This window comes from Gallus gallus, chromosome 11 (genome assembly GCF_016699485.2).
Source record: "Gallus gallus isolate bGalGal1 chromosome 11, bGalGal1.mat.broiler.GRCg7b, whole genome shotgun sequence".
NCBI lineage: Eukaryota > Metazoa > Chordata > Aves > Galliformes > Phasianidae > Gallus > Gallus gallus.
In genome coordinates this window covers 16907147-16920748 of record NC_052542.1, presented here as the reverse complement: position 1 = coordinate 16920748, position 13602 = coordinate 16907147, and positions in this window count along the sequence as shown.

Here is a 13602-nt window from a genome sequence, read left to right as displayed (position 1 = left end):
CGGGAAGTGCTCTCCTATATTATTTTAGAGAGGAGCACACAGCTCTGGTGGATGTGGTTGGGGTTTGCACCACTTTCTGAACCATTCATTCTCCTCTCCCCTTTTTCCATCTTCTCTTTTCCATTCTCCGTGGAGTTATCTCCGCACCCAAGCTCCAGAAGAGCCTGGTGTTGCCAAAATCAGAGCAGCAGGGTCCAACTGGGCAAGGAGATGAATGTTGTGTTTGTAAAGTTAGCAGAAGTTGGTTTCTCAGAGTTCATGCTGATGTCACTGCGTGTGCTGAACTCCTACACTTTTTGAAACTTGATCTTACACCTTTCCTTTTATGAAGATGAAATCCTTGGCAGATAATTATTTTGCTTTCTCACATCGTATCAGATGGTTTAAGCACCAGTCTGCTTGTTAAGAGCCAGCTGTTGTGGAGTGAAAAAAGAAAGAGAAATTCCCCACAAAATCCTGTACATTCAGCTATCCCGCAGTGGCAAGGTGCTGCTGCTATTTGCACTGCTTTCATTAGATTTTTCTGATAAAGAGTGAATCTAGGCCTTTTAAAATACTGGTCCCTGAGACAATATACAGGAAAGGAAAGATAGAATGAAGCAAGAAGTGCTGGTGCACATCATGCTTTCCTTCTTCTTGGAAAGATGAGTCTGGTGTGAAAACTGAGGTGCTCAGTTCCGAGGATGTGCTGCCTATGGGTTCATCGTGCACAGTGTAGTGCTGGTAGGTTCAGGAATATGAGTATCTCCTTACTGCCAGTGCTTCCTGATTATCCCTTAGAGCTTGTTCAGGTCCAAATGAGCCTGTGCTGGACATGATCTCCCATCTCCTCCTGCTATGAAAGTGCCTTTCCCTCTCCTCCCAGAAGAGGAGAGCAATGAGACACTCCCCTGGTGAAGCAGATGTGCTGAATTTGATTTCAGAGCAGAATTTGATTTTGGGGTCAGTATCAGGGCTAAATGTGACGTCATATACTGTACAACATTGACAAGGTTTACTCTGTGTTTCCTTTGCTATTTGATAAAAATAATTTTTTTCACTTGCCAAGACTATCAAAATGACTGTTCTTCGCCATGACCAAAGGAAAAAGTGTTTCTCCCACTATCAACAGAGGAATTTATTTACATCTCAAAATGGCTTTTCCACGTGCACACACCACCTCAGAAAACCAAATTTAAATCATTCTGAAGTGAATTTGATGTCTCTGCCCTGAATGCTTATTTCCTTAGAAAAGCAACAGTGGAATGATTTTCCCCTAGAGCATCTCTTGAATTTGGCCCAGCAGATGCTGTTGAATGTTTTTTCCTTCTGTTTCTCCCTCTACTACAATTGCTTGATTTCAGCTACTGTGAGCCTGATCCACATCCCATAGCAGCCCATGGAAAACCTCAGCAGGACTGGGGCGAACAATAGCCCAGCCTTGGGTTATGGAGCAGGGAAATGTGAGAGGACAGCTGGGCCATGTCTGGTACCAAGTCTCTTCATTTCTCATCTTTATTAGCTCATTAAGCACATAACAAGAGGCTACTGCTCTCTGACCACAGCAAGCCTCACACACACGTTATTTTCTTCGTAAAAACAAGTTTGGACACTGTTAATAAAACAAAAGTCCCTGATGAAAGTCATGTTCACCACCATGTGCAATGTTCTTGTCAATGCAAGGAAAGCTTGTTTGCTGTGGACAACCTGTGACCATGCTATTAGCTCCTTGCTTACTTCAAACAGCAGCCTGAGGCTATTTAATGTGCTTGAGCACCAAATATGCCAAATACAAAGAGTCTTTGACACCATCAACCTTTCACATAACAAAGAAATGGAAATTAATTCATTTTCCATTTTGGCAAGCATACAGACAAATTCATTTTCTTCTTCTTCAGAACTAATAATAACGTATCAGTTTCACGTCAAAGAACTTCTGGTCTGGTGATCCTAGATTTTGGCAAACTTGGAATTGCTTGTAATAGTAGTTTTGCTCCAGTTTCCAAGATCACTGTTTTTCTAGTAATAATTAATCTGTTTTAATATGGATGCTTAGAAGATTGCCTGAATGTGGGTAGGAATGGACTAAGTATGGATTAAGTGGAGTCGACATACAAAAACCTACATCTACAGCTATTGTTTTCTTTGCCTATTTATGCAGAGCAGTTGGAATTGTAGAAGTCTTGCTATAAATTTTGCCACTATGTTCAGAAAAAATGTAGGTAGATAAGAAAGCATTATCATATTCCAACCTATCTTGCCTATATATGTGAATATATATTTTGACTATCCATACATGAACCTACAGGTATCTTACACTCAATAGAAAAACTATTTATACTCTTCTTGCTTAAATAATAGACACAAGTTTTCTTTCTAGAGTTTGATCCCCACAATCCACAATATGTTTCTTCTACAACTGTTATTTTGTTGACTGGAGCCACAACAGCACACAAATGCATACCCAGAAGCATACATACACCCACCCATCCACGTATACATATCACTGGAAAACAGAAGCTCTGATTTTTCTAAGCACAGCTACACCCATTTGAGAGTTGTTTATGGCTTTTATCACAGCTATGAATACATATAATAGAAATACATTTCTGCGTGTGTGTTGGGGAGCCAAAATGAGGCACATTAACACTGCTCCCAGCATGCGCCACTAAACATATGAATGTTGAGCTGGAATTTTTGTGTGGTTATTTTTTTATTTTATTTTTTTTTGCTTCAAGAAATAGCTTATTCAACTCCAAAGATTTCTTAGATAAAATCATCATGTTGATTATCAACCCAGAATCATGACTGCGACATTAACAGGAATTACTTACTGCTTATTTATATTCCTGTACGTGTGTGCTTGAGATAGAAGTATAAAGGACTCAATTAAGACTCTTAATGCAGAAAATAACAGGAGGGTCTCTGGCTACTTGAACACACTGCAGGTGGGAATTCAAGAAGCTCTTAATTTCTCACTGATGCTTGGACATTCCTTGAGACATTGAGCCACGAGCTTCAGGAAAGCAAAGCCAGATGGAGTCCACCCTACAGGTACGACTATCACTACTTGTCCTAAGAGGCAAAATGAAAAGGCTTAAAGCTGAAGGCCGACCACCAAACATCAGGGAAAGAGACACTTTGATTTCCAAGATATGGTCAGTATTTTCTTTTGCAAGATGAAACATGGATTTCTTCTAAAAATAAGTACAGAAGAGCTGGGAAGGCTGCACAGAACAATACTATTGTAGGTGGCAGGCTCATTGTTTTCTTAACAGTTGGATAAATCAAGGGCTCTCTTGTTATTTTATTTGTGCAGTGTACTTTAAAAATACTCACACGCCCACGTAGTGCTTCCTCATCGATAACACCAGCAGTGGGGGGGAGGCAGTGTCACCTTCCATAAACAGGTACTGTTGACATACGGCTTGTAAAATAGAACCATTTCAATGGGGTTAGAGCCAGCTCAGGGAGAAAGTGCAGATAACACCGCCTTATCTGACAGTATTAGCCAAAAAATATGCTGTGCATTTGAAACCCTGTATTTGCCTGCTCCGCACATACTTCATTGACACGAGGCCAACACTAACAGAGGGTCTAATTGGTTGTACAGATCAGACGGTGATGTTCAGGAAGATGAAAATGATATTGGCTCAATGAGATGTGTTTTGTGTTCAAAGGTTGTCGATTTTCTGCTCCAGCTTGGGCTGGTGTCACAACAGCTGACCACAGCCAGCATTTAAATGAGATTTAATGGAGCTGTTTGGGAACTGCACACACACATGGAGTGTGGACAACAGTGCTGCAAATGCTTGGTAGAGCTTTTCCAAAAAAACTCATTGTTTTTGCCTTAGAAGTAACGTGGAGATTATATAATCCCCAAATTTTTATGAGACCTTTCCCAGGGGTCTGGAGATGGTTTCGTATGTAACAACCATGAGCTTGGAAAGAGGAGAATGTAGAATGCTGAGAAACCCACCAAACCAGAGAGCGATCGTAGGAAGATTGCAGGGAGGGTTAAGCCTTGGAAAAGGCAAAGGGAGAAGTGGTGGCATCACAGGTTTCCAAACCACATTAAATACATCTTACTTCTCCAGCCCAAAGCTTGGATGGGAGGGTTAACGCTGTGATATTTCATCATGCCACGATCGTGCTTCCATTTCACATTCAGCAAATGCTGCCTCTGAAAATCGCATCCTGCATGTCTTGTTTTGGTTCCAACTCACTGGCCAGTGTGGTTATTGTAGCCATCTGACTTGCTTTAAGTTTCCCTCCTCCTCATCCCTTCCCTTCATGACTGATGGCTGAATCCCTCTGGAAATCACTCCGTATCCATCAGTGAGAGAATGGGTTTTCTGTCTGCCAATACAGCCCTTGGCAGACAGCTGCATGTCTCATGTATTTACTAGGTGAAATATCTGGATTATTGTCAGAGCGTTCAACAGAGATATCCATTCATGTATCAGCATTAGCTATACTCAAAGATTAGTTAATGGGATAAATGTCTCATAAACAGGAGTGAGAACAGTCTCTATGAAAACAAGTAGACTTTAAATCACAGACAGCTCTGCTAAAATGTGACACTGAACGACAATTGTTTGTATCTGTGAGGCTTTTGTTTTGCATGGATTTGTACCCCTTACATTTCACCCTATACAATTAGTATTAACCACCAAAAATTGTCCCAGCCCAGGCTCCAAGTGTGGTTGAACCACCCACTTCCATCCCTGAACTGATAAATTTGCTGAGGCTCTCTCAGAATTGGACATCGTTCATTAAGAAGTCAGTCCTGCTTAGCTTGAAAAGTTCTATCTCACAAAGAGGCATGAACTAAAAATGCTTCGCTGCAGACCTCCAAAACTCAGCTACCCAGATGGAAGCTGCTTCCTCTTTGTAATATTCCTCTTTCTACCGTCCGTTTCTTATTTTTTAATCAGCAATCTTCATAAGTGAAATTCACTGCTTTGGAGTTGGCTTTTTTGAGCCACACACATCTCTAGGAGTCTCTCGCCAAGAAATGTCTGTAAAAGTATTTCTAGATGTTTGGAATTTCCCAGCAGTAGTGTGGAAGTTTGGTTTGTTTGAATCTCTCGCTCAGCAGGAGGAAAATTGTGCTCAACATGTTTATGAGTATAAAAGCCATCTGTTTGATAGGGAACCTGGAAGAAGACCGAAGGTCTGACTTAGAGATGATGAAGTGAAAAAGAAGAACAGTTTCTGTTTCCTGTCTCTTAGAATTAATTATGCTGTTAATAATGTGTTAGAAGAAGTAGGATTGCTTTAAGTAATTACTTAAGCCCAAAGAAATAAATATGACTTCAACAAAAAGCTTTCCTGATGCAAAATCCACTGTAGCTCTTCAAAAAGTTGATCAAAAACCCAGAAGTGTGTGTGTGCCAAGATGTTTCTCCATAAACGTACTTCAGCAAGGCTTCTCCCCTTCCTTAAATCAAAACCCTTTCTGGACAAAATATCAGGATTTCTGCTGGAACAGGCTGCCTTAGGTGCCTGATAATCATGTGGCATCACCCATAGCCTTGTATTTATTCACTTTCACATGTAGAGCCCTTGATGTAATACGGGCTTGGGTTTGTTTTCTCATTGTTGATGCTGCTTTGTGGTTTCCCTGGGATGTCTGGAGGGCAGCAGAGCTGTGAAATGTCATTTATTGCCTTGGTAGGAGCAGAGGGAGAGAAGGAGAAATGGGAGATCCATCTCATGGTAGAATATTTCAGAAAAAAAAATCACAACCTGAAACTGTGGGTGAAAGTTGGGCTCCCTCTGCTCTTTGTAAAGGGAACCAAAGGAGGTGAGGCAATGGTTTTAACCCCAGCTTCACCACTGGCTTCTTATGTGTGATGTGAATAGCCTCAACAATCCCCATCCAAGGTACTATTTAGATGGATGTGGTCAGGAACAATTTACTAGGTAATGACTCTTTTGTAGATTTTTGTAGTAAACCAACTTAGCTGCCACACCCAAGAGATAATGGGAGGTTCAGGTTGGATATTAGGAAAATATTCTCTGAAAGACCTGCCAGGCTCTGGCACAGGCTGCCCAGGGAGGTGGTGGGGTCACTGTCACTGCAGGTGTTCAGGAACCATGGAGATGTGGCACTGAGGGATATGGTCAGTGGGTATGCTGGGATGAGTTGGGGTTGGACTGGAGGATCGTAGAGGTCTCTTCTAGCTTTAATGACTCTGTGATTCTATTGTTCTGTATCTATACCTTTGAAAACTATTAGCAAAGCCCAGTCTGTGGAAGGCATCATATAACAACAGAAACAAATCTAATTGGCAGGTATACCTGCAAAAAGGCCACTTGCAAAGTCTCCTACATGGGGGATTTTCAGGAGAAAAACATCTCAGTGCCATCAAAAAATACCAAAAATCTCCTGCCCTCTCCATTCTTCTCAGCCCAAATCTTGCTCTGACTGCAGGATCACTCTTCTAAAATGCAAATTCTCCTTGCACAAAGCTGAATAAATACCAACAGTGAAGGTGGATGGTTCTGTTAGGCTTTGCTACACACTGGCTTTGTCCTTCATTGCGCTGGCGTGAGCTCTAAGCCAGGCCTTTGGAGGGCTGCCAGCGGGGCTGGATGCCATCAGTATTTTCTTTAGTGTATTGTAAACCCCAGGTGAGTTTTGACACCATTAGTCCCCTTGGCGGAGGACACTCGCCACATTATATATGAACTGTTTGGAGCATGTTGAGTGCGGAGACTCCTGTAATGTCCAGAAGTATTTGGGTGTACAAAGGAAAATACAGCTGAGCTAACAGAGCTTTAAAAGAAGCTGACTTGGGTGCTTGATACGCTCTGCGTAAGGCTTGCTTGTCAACATTACCAGGTGAAATCTATGAAATCTATGCCTTCAACCTGAATATACAAGGAGAGCCAAAATAACACATTATGAGCGTTAATGCAGTTGAAAGTAAAACCGCATGTTTTCCAAAGGGTTTAAAAGCTCATTTGAAGTAGGGCAAAGGGTCAGAAAAGAAGGAGTCCCATTTATGTAGCTTTGGCAACAGTTTAAAAATGAAGAAGCCCCACTTAGACCATGTACATTTCATTATATCACTGCTGCCCTTGTCGCAGGGAGGAAAAGCGGAGATGCTCGCCTTGGTTTGGACCCTGCAAACTCCGAGTGTTTCCCAACTCCTTCCAGAAAGAAAAATAAAATAGGAAAAGAAACGGTTCTTTGTTTGCAGCGAGTGGAAAGAGTGCAAACCCCAACTGATTTTTAATTTTTTTTAAAGGGATTTTTTATGCTTAGGCAATAGGAAAAATCTGATCATGTTTTACAGCCTGGTGTTAACTGCTGGGCGACCTGGGGTTGGGTCCCCATGGGGCACCGTGGGGGGCTCAGCATCTCAGCAGGGCACAGGATGCGATACGTGGGGCAGCTCTGCTCATTGCTACCTCCTGTGCTTTGTCCTAGGCCATGTGTCACTCCTTTCCAGGCTTTTCCTTTGTCCTTTGCCTTGAAGTAGTCTTGGCTTCCATATTCCCACTGATTGATGTCTCTTGTAATTTCTTGGAATCCATTCCCAAGGCACTGATCCTCTTTAGACTGTCCTAAATTCAAGGAAGTGAATGATGGACAAGAAGGATGCTCTCTGCCTTACCCCACAGCTGCCAGATGGGACCAGAGAACCTGGAGCAACCTAGTTCAGGTCTGGAGAGGCTCCATGAAACTGCAAAGATGTGTTGGAGAGAAGCTGTCAAGCTACCTGCCCCCTAGGACCACTACAGCTTTCTTGCCAGCACACCTGGCTTGTAAAAACACAGCAGGAACACCAGCATTTTGCCCTGCAGGGATGGGTTTCCAGTAAGTTCAGCCTTTGGTGTGGATTTCTTGGTCCTATCTTTAAAGGTTACAAGGCAGCTGAGTGCCTGGGTCTACTCAGATGGAATCCTACTCATCTAACTGTCCTGTGCATGCAGCCTTGAGAACAAAGCTGGGTGTGTTGAACATAAAATACTTGACCCAAGTTTATCTGCTGCTTCTCTAGGGATTTGGAGAAAGAAAACTGTTTCTGTTAGAAAGTAACATGTCCTAGGTCCACAGGCTTGAACAGAGAGCAAAGGGAACATTTTTGTCTGAGGTTCGAGTTAAATCACTGGCAGAACATCACTGCTTTTCCAGCACTTGAACTCAGATCCAACAAAAATCTATAAAAAGCTGTTAAGTTGGGATGAAGGAGAGCCACAGAGGTAATGAGTTTACTACAGTCCTTTAGGGTAAACACCAGGCTACTGCAAGGTGAGGATCATTACTGCTGTTCCAGAGGGAATGATGTCCTATGTGGACCATCAGCCTCCCTGTATCCCCACCAGAAACCCCAAAGGAGGTCTGGAGGGCAAGTGAGGCATTGATCTGAATATCCCCATTACAGCACTTCACAGTGTGGAAAGGTCCCTTGGTTGGAAGAGTGGGTTGGGTGGTGGATTTATGGAGACAAATGGCATGACAAGGTGAGAGAAGTGGGGTGACAGAGTATGGTGCAGAGAAGGATCAAAGATCTGAGGGGGAATATCTGCTGGGCACCAGAGGTGTAGGAGGTCTGTGTGTTTCATGTTCAACTGCTTTTCATTTCCCTTCAAAATATGCAAGGGAAAGAAAGAAAGGGAGGTGAACCTGAATCACCTAAAACTGAACTATTTCAAGAGAGCCCAAAGCAGCTGGATCTATGGGTAGTAATGCAGTGACTGCAGCTGCAAAGCATCCCACAGACTTATCTATGAACAAATGGAGAAGAGTCCAAGTGTGCATCATGGCTCTCCGCAGATGCCACTTCTATAGGTACTGTGTGATGGTGCCTCTCTTTCGGGGCTGTGAGCAGTGTAAGAAACTTCAGAGGCTGTAGAGACTCCTGGTGTAGGGCAAGTGGTGGGAGAATGTGCCCAGGGTGGGGAGCTATTGCTTGAACATCCAGCAAATCCTCAGACTCCTGATACAGGAGTTATGGAATCTCGTAGAAATCTAAACAATTTCTGTTATTCATTCCCATTCATTCTACCCAAATGATTCTAATATGGAATTGATTTAAAATTTTGTTCCAATATAGGAAGGGCTTTGAATGTGAACACCTTTTCAGGGCTGATGGCTGCAGAGAAAACACTCTGCAGGGTGCATCTTGAAGAGCAGCCCAGAGAACTCCCTGGGGTGTTCCAGCTTTATTTATCCAGAAAGGGGAGAGTCTGGAAGAGAAACTTTATAGATGGAATCATAGAATGTCTTAGATTGGAAAGGACCTTAAAGATCACCCAATTCCAATCCCTGTGCCCTGGTCAGGGGTTGCCACCCACCAGATCGGGTTGCCTAGAGCCCCATCCAACTGGCCTTGGGCACCTCCAGCAATGAGGTACCCATAGCTTTGGAGTGACATAAAGCTACAGCACATTGTGGCAGCCCCAGAGCAATTCTGCCTCTCACACAGCTGAGTGCACTTCTTCCACAAGCCAGCAGCATTTTGCCTCCAGCAGCAGCAAAGCCTTTTCTGTGTCAGTGTTTCTCTCTTGCTTTTGAAATCAGAATGATTGGAGGGTCTTCACACGTGAGAGTCTAAATTAAATATTGACTAAGAGGATTTATGTGAACTGGAGTGCTTAAAAAAATAATCTGAATGGATCCCACAGGATGAGTTTAGGGCTCTAAATAGGTTCAAATAGAATAAAAGATGTATGTGTTAAAGGTATGTAAAATGCTCAGAGGGCAGATGAGTCTGCAAAAAAGTAGAGACTGAGAAGATGCAGCAATAATATTAGGGATACAGAGGTTGGAAGTAGAGATAATTTTCCTGTACTGCAGAAAGGAAAGACAGTTTATCTAATATTCCCCAAATTACTCCTCTCCAAATATTTGTTGGTTGATTTGCTTTTCCTTTCCAAAGCCTCAACAGCCTGATTTTATTTTCCTGGCAGCACAGAGAACCAGGAACACCAGCAACATGGATTCCAATGTGAAATCTTACTTACTGGCTCAAAACCTATACCTGGTGTTGAAGGGGTATAAGCATCAATTTTTATTAGAGCTTTATTTGCTACCGGTATGCAATGAGGAGAGTCTGCTACAAAGTAAAAACATATGTCTCATGAAAAACATTGATGTGCATGGATTATGCTGCACATCCCATGGGTACCAAGTGGATGAAAAGAGTCAGAAAGTCATTAGCAAGGAGGGACGGAATAATTATAAGACATGTTGAAGTAGACAAATCCCAGCTGCATGTCTTTAGCTCATGTTTTGCTAATCTGAATTTCTAATACTCCCGTAACACTGATGATGGACTCCAAGTCAGAAGGAGGGAAAACAGAGTGTGTAAAATCTTTCCAACTAATGTATCTATAGCTCATTTATGTGAGCATATTAGACAAACTCTTTGGTAAATATTCTCTGCTATTTATTACACCATACTGATCTGTCTGGCAGCGAACAAAGCAGGTTGATACAGATATGCGTTAAGCACACCTCCATGTTTTCACAATATTTAAAGTGGGGAAACAACATCCAAAATATCACGTTAGTAAAATTTGAGAGCAGCTGCAGTCTTTTCTTCTGATTGAAATGGAACTTTATTTTGGTACAAAATCTTGCAAAAATATAAAAGAGAAATTTTTACCATTTCTGAGCCCAGCCACAGAGAAAATCTGCAACGAACAGGATTTCATATGCTTTTGATTACCTTTTCCAACTCGTTCTTCTCATTCAAAGTTCATTTTGAGGTTTGACTGGTTCTCCTTTCATCTCTGCTCTTTTGGCCCTCCCTCATAATTTGGACGGTTTGGGAAGGCTTTTCCTGGGAGCCTTTGGTGCAGGGACACATCCTGGTGGGGCTGTAGCATGGCTGAGTAGGGATAAGGGGCTGTGTCTCACCTGAGATAAGGGACATGTCTCATGGCTGGCCCCATGCCCCAGAAAAGCCAGAGGTGTAGGAGCATGGGAAATAAATATTAACATAATCACATATTAATATCATCTGAAGTTCTAACTCAAAATGCTTTAAAAGTTCTCCTGTGCTTTTTGTTTTGGTGGTGGTTTTCTCCCCTTTTCCATCTTTCTGTCAAACTCTGCTGACAGTCTCCCAAAGCAATTGATGTGGAAGGGAGAAATGGGAAGGGGGGAAGTTTCTTTGGAAGAAAAACTTTTCGAATTGCAGAAGCGAATTTATGTAAGATTTCCACTTCCTTTCAGGTTAAAAACCCCTTTAAACTAGGGGGCTACGATGTCAGTATTGGATCCAAATCCAAACCTCTCCAGGCAGGCCTAGTTAAAAAAAAATCACTGGGACTGCTGTTGGGGGACCATTCAAAAGTCCAAGGACAGAGCCTATCCCTTCATCAGAAAACAAAGAGAAATCCTGAATATGTATGAAGATGGTTAGGAGCTTTCAAAAGCTCCCACTCCTCTCCTTGGGAAAACCAAAGGTATCAGTTTTAAATCTCCTTGGTGTGCTCATGAGACACAGGCGCTCATTGTACGCGAGACCTACGATATTAATCACTTCTAGATTTCCCTTTCCTCTTTCGAAAGAAGGGATTTTCTTCTTTTTTTTTTTAATGTCAATAAATAGTGCTGCCTGAGATTAGACTGTCAGGGACAGAAAGCCAGGAAAAAAAAGCTGAAATGCCCCAAAACTGGAGGACTCTGACCTGTTTCCAGAGTCGGCACTCAGGAGGTGAAGGTAACGCTGTGGTTTTGCCCCAAACGCTACAAGCGCTGCTTTATGGCGCGGCCGAAGAGAGTAATGGTCCCACTGGTCTGAATATGCAAACAGCTCCAGATTAAAAGAAGCCAGATCGCTTCCCAAACCAAATATTGAATTAGGTTTGGGATTTTTTTCCACCCCTTTTTTTTCATCTCACATTTGTGCCGCTCCGGTCTCGGCTGTGTCACTGGCTTCTTTGTCCCCACGTCCTGCAAAAGTGCTGAATATCTCATGTCACTCAGATTTCTGGTCTGCTCTAACTGTAACATTCATTCAGAATGCCAGAAGTAGGGAAGCTTCTGATCACAGACTGAGTGCTTAGGTGTCTTTTGGACCTAACCTTGCAGCATTCTTTGTTGTGCATCAGCTTGGGATGTTTTGGCTGAATGTCTCACTGAGAATAAATTTTCTTATGTTGTCTTTCTCTGCTTCTTTTCTCATCTAGCCGTAATCATAGATGCACATATGTTTATCTACATATATAGGCAATCCTGTAAAGATTTTCACTAGGATATTGAACATCCCCAATTTATGAGTCTAATCCTACTCCTGCCATACTCAAGGCCACCATTTTTAGTTCCTACCAGAAGGAAAAACTGGGTGGCACAAGTTTAAAAAAAAGAAGCATTGCCTCTGAACTTTTGAAAGAGGACTGATCAGTTCAGAATTTGATTTATGTATAAATGGGGAGGAAGAAGAGTTTATTTTTCTGGTTACCAAATATTATCTTGTGAATTCAATAGCCCAATTGTTAAGCATACTCAACCTGGAGCAATTTTCTTTCCACCTCCTCGTGTGATTTTTCTTTTTTTTTAATGGGATGTGAGGGGAAACTGGCCCTGTGAATGACAGTAGCTTTGCAATGGGACATTTTCTTGCTACTGTATTTTAATATCCTTCTCAACAATGACATCTTCTACTCATTAAAGGTAGGTCAGTGAGTGAATCTAATAACATATTTGTGGAAACATAAGGAGCTGAAATATGCCCTTGGCTTTTCAGGAAACAGAGGTTTTTCAGAAATGCCAGAGAAATGAGATTTTATTTTTCCAAGGCATCAAATTTTTTAAGGAACCCAAAATGTGCATAATCATATTATAGGTAATCAGGGTGCTATTCAGCTACTATATCAAACAGGCATGTCATTAACGCGGCAGGCTAATTGCTTGAGCTTTCCTTGACCTGGGACTTCAACATTAAGGCTCTGGGTGGCCGAGCGATTTTCATAATTTTCTCTGTATTCCACAAGTCTAGAGGAAATCAAGGTCTGTGATTGCTTTGGTAATTTTCCTTTCAGAACAGATTGCTTGATTTGACATTTTAAGTACAGTATCTTGTAACTTACAGGCAGGCAAACTTTTCAAAGAAACTGCCGTGACTGCAGTCTCCTCTTTTCCTTGCTAAAACACTCTTCTGTGTCTTTGGAAGACTACTCTTTGTGAGAACACAGCAGCAGACCATGAGAATTGGGTTGCCACTGAGATAAGGTCACGTTATGTAGAAATATGAGCTCCTTAACCTCTGATCTTTCCCCCATTTCCAATTTTGTAACCTTTTGCTGTGCGTAGTTCACAGTGAAGTCAAGAGAAATGCTGGATTCCTCTTGCTTTCCCCTTCAAGAACAGGATAAACTTTTTTCCACCTTTGTGACTTGTTGGAAATCCGTGCTGTGCTACATTACATGTTCTCAAGGAAAAGCTTTTTTCAACTTCTAGGACAAGGCAATGGCAGCCTTCTAAATTATCTTCAGTCCCTAGAACAACATTAAATTAGACAGTTTTGGTTGTTTATTTAACCAGAAATCAATGCGAAATCCCAAGCTAACTGAAATCGGTGTAGGAATTTGAGATCTGTGCTAGACCTCTTGGTGAGAACTGATTTGAACCCACTATAGGATTGAGAGTTTCCATTT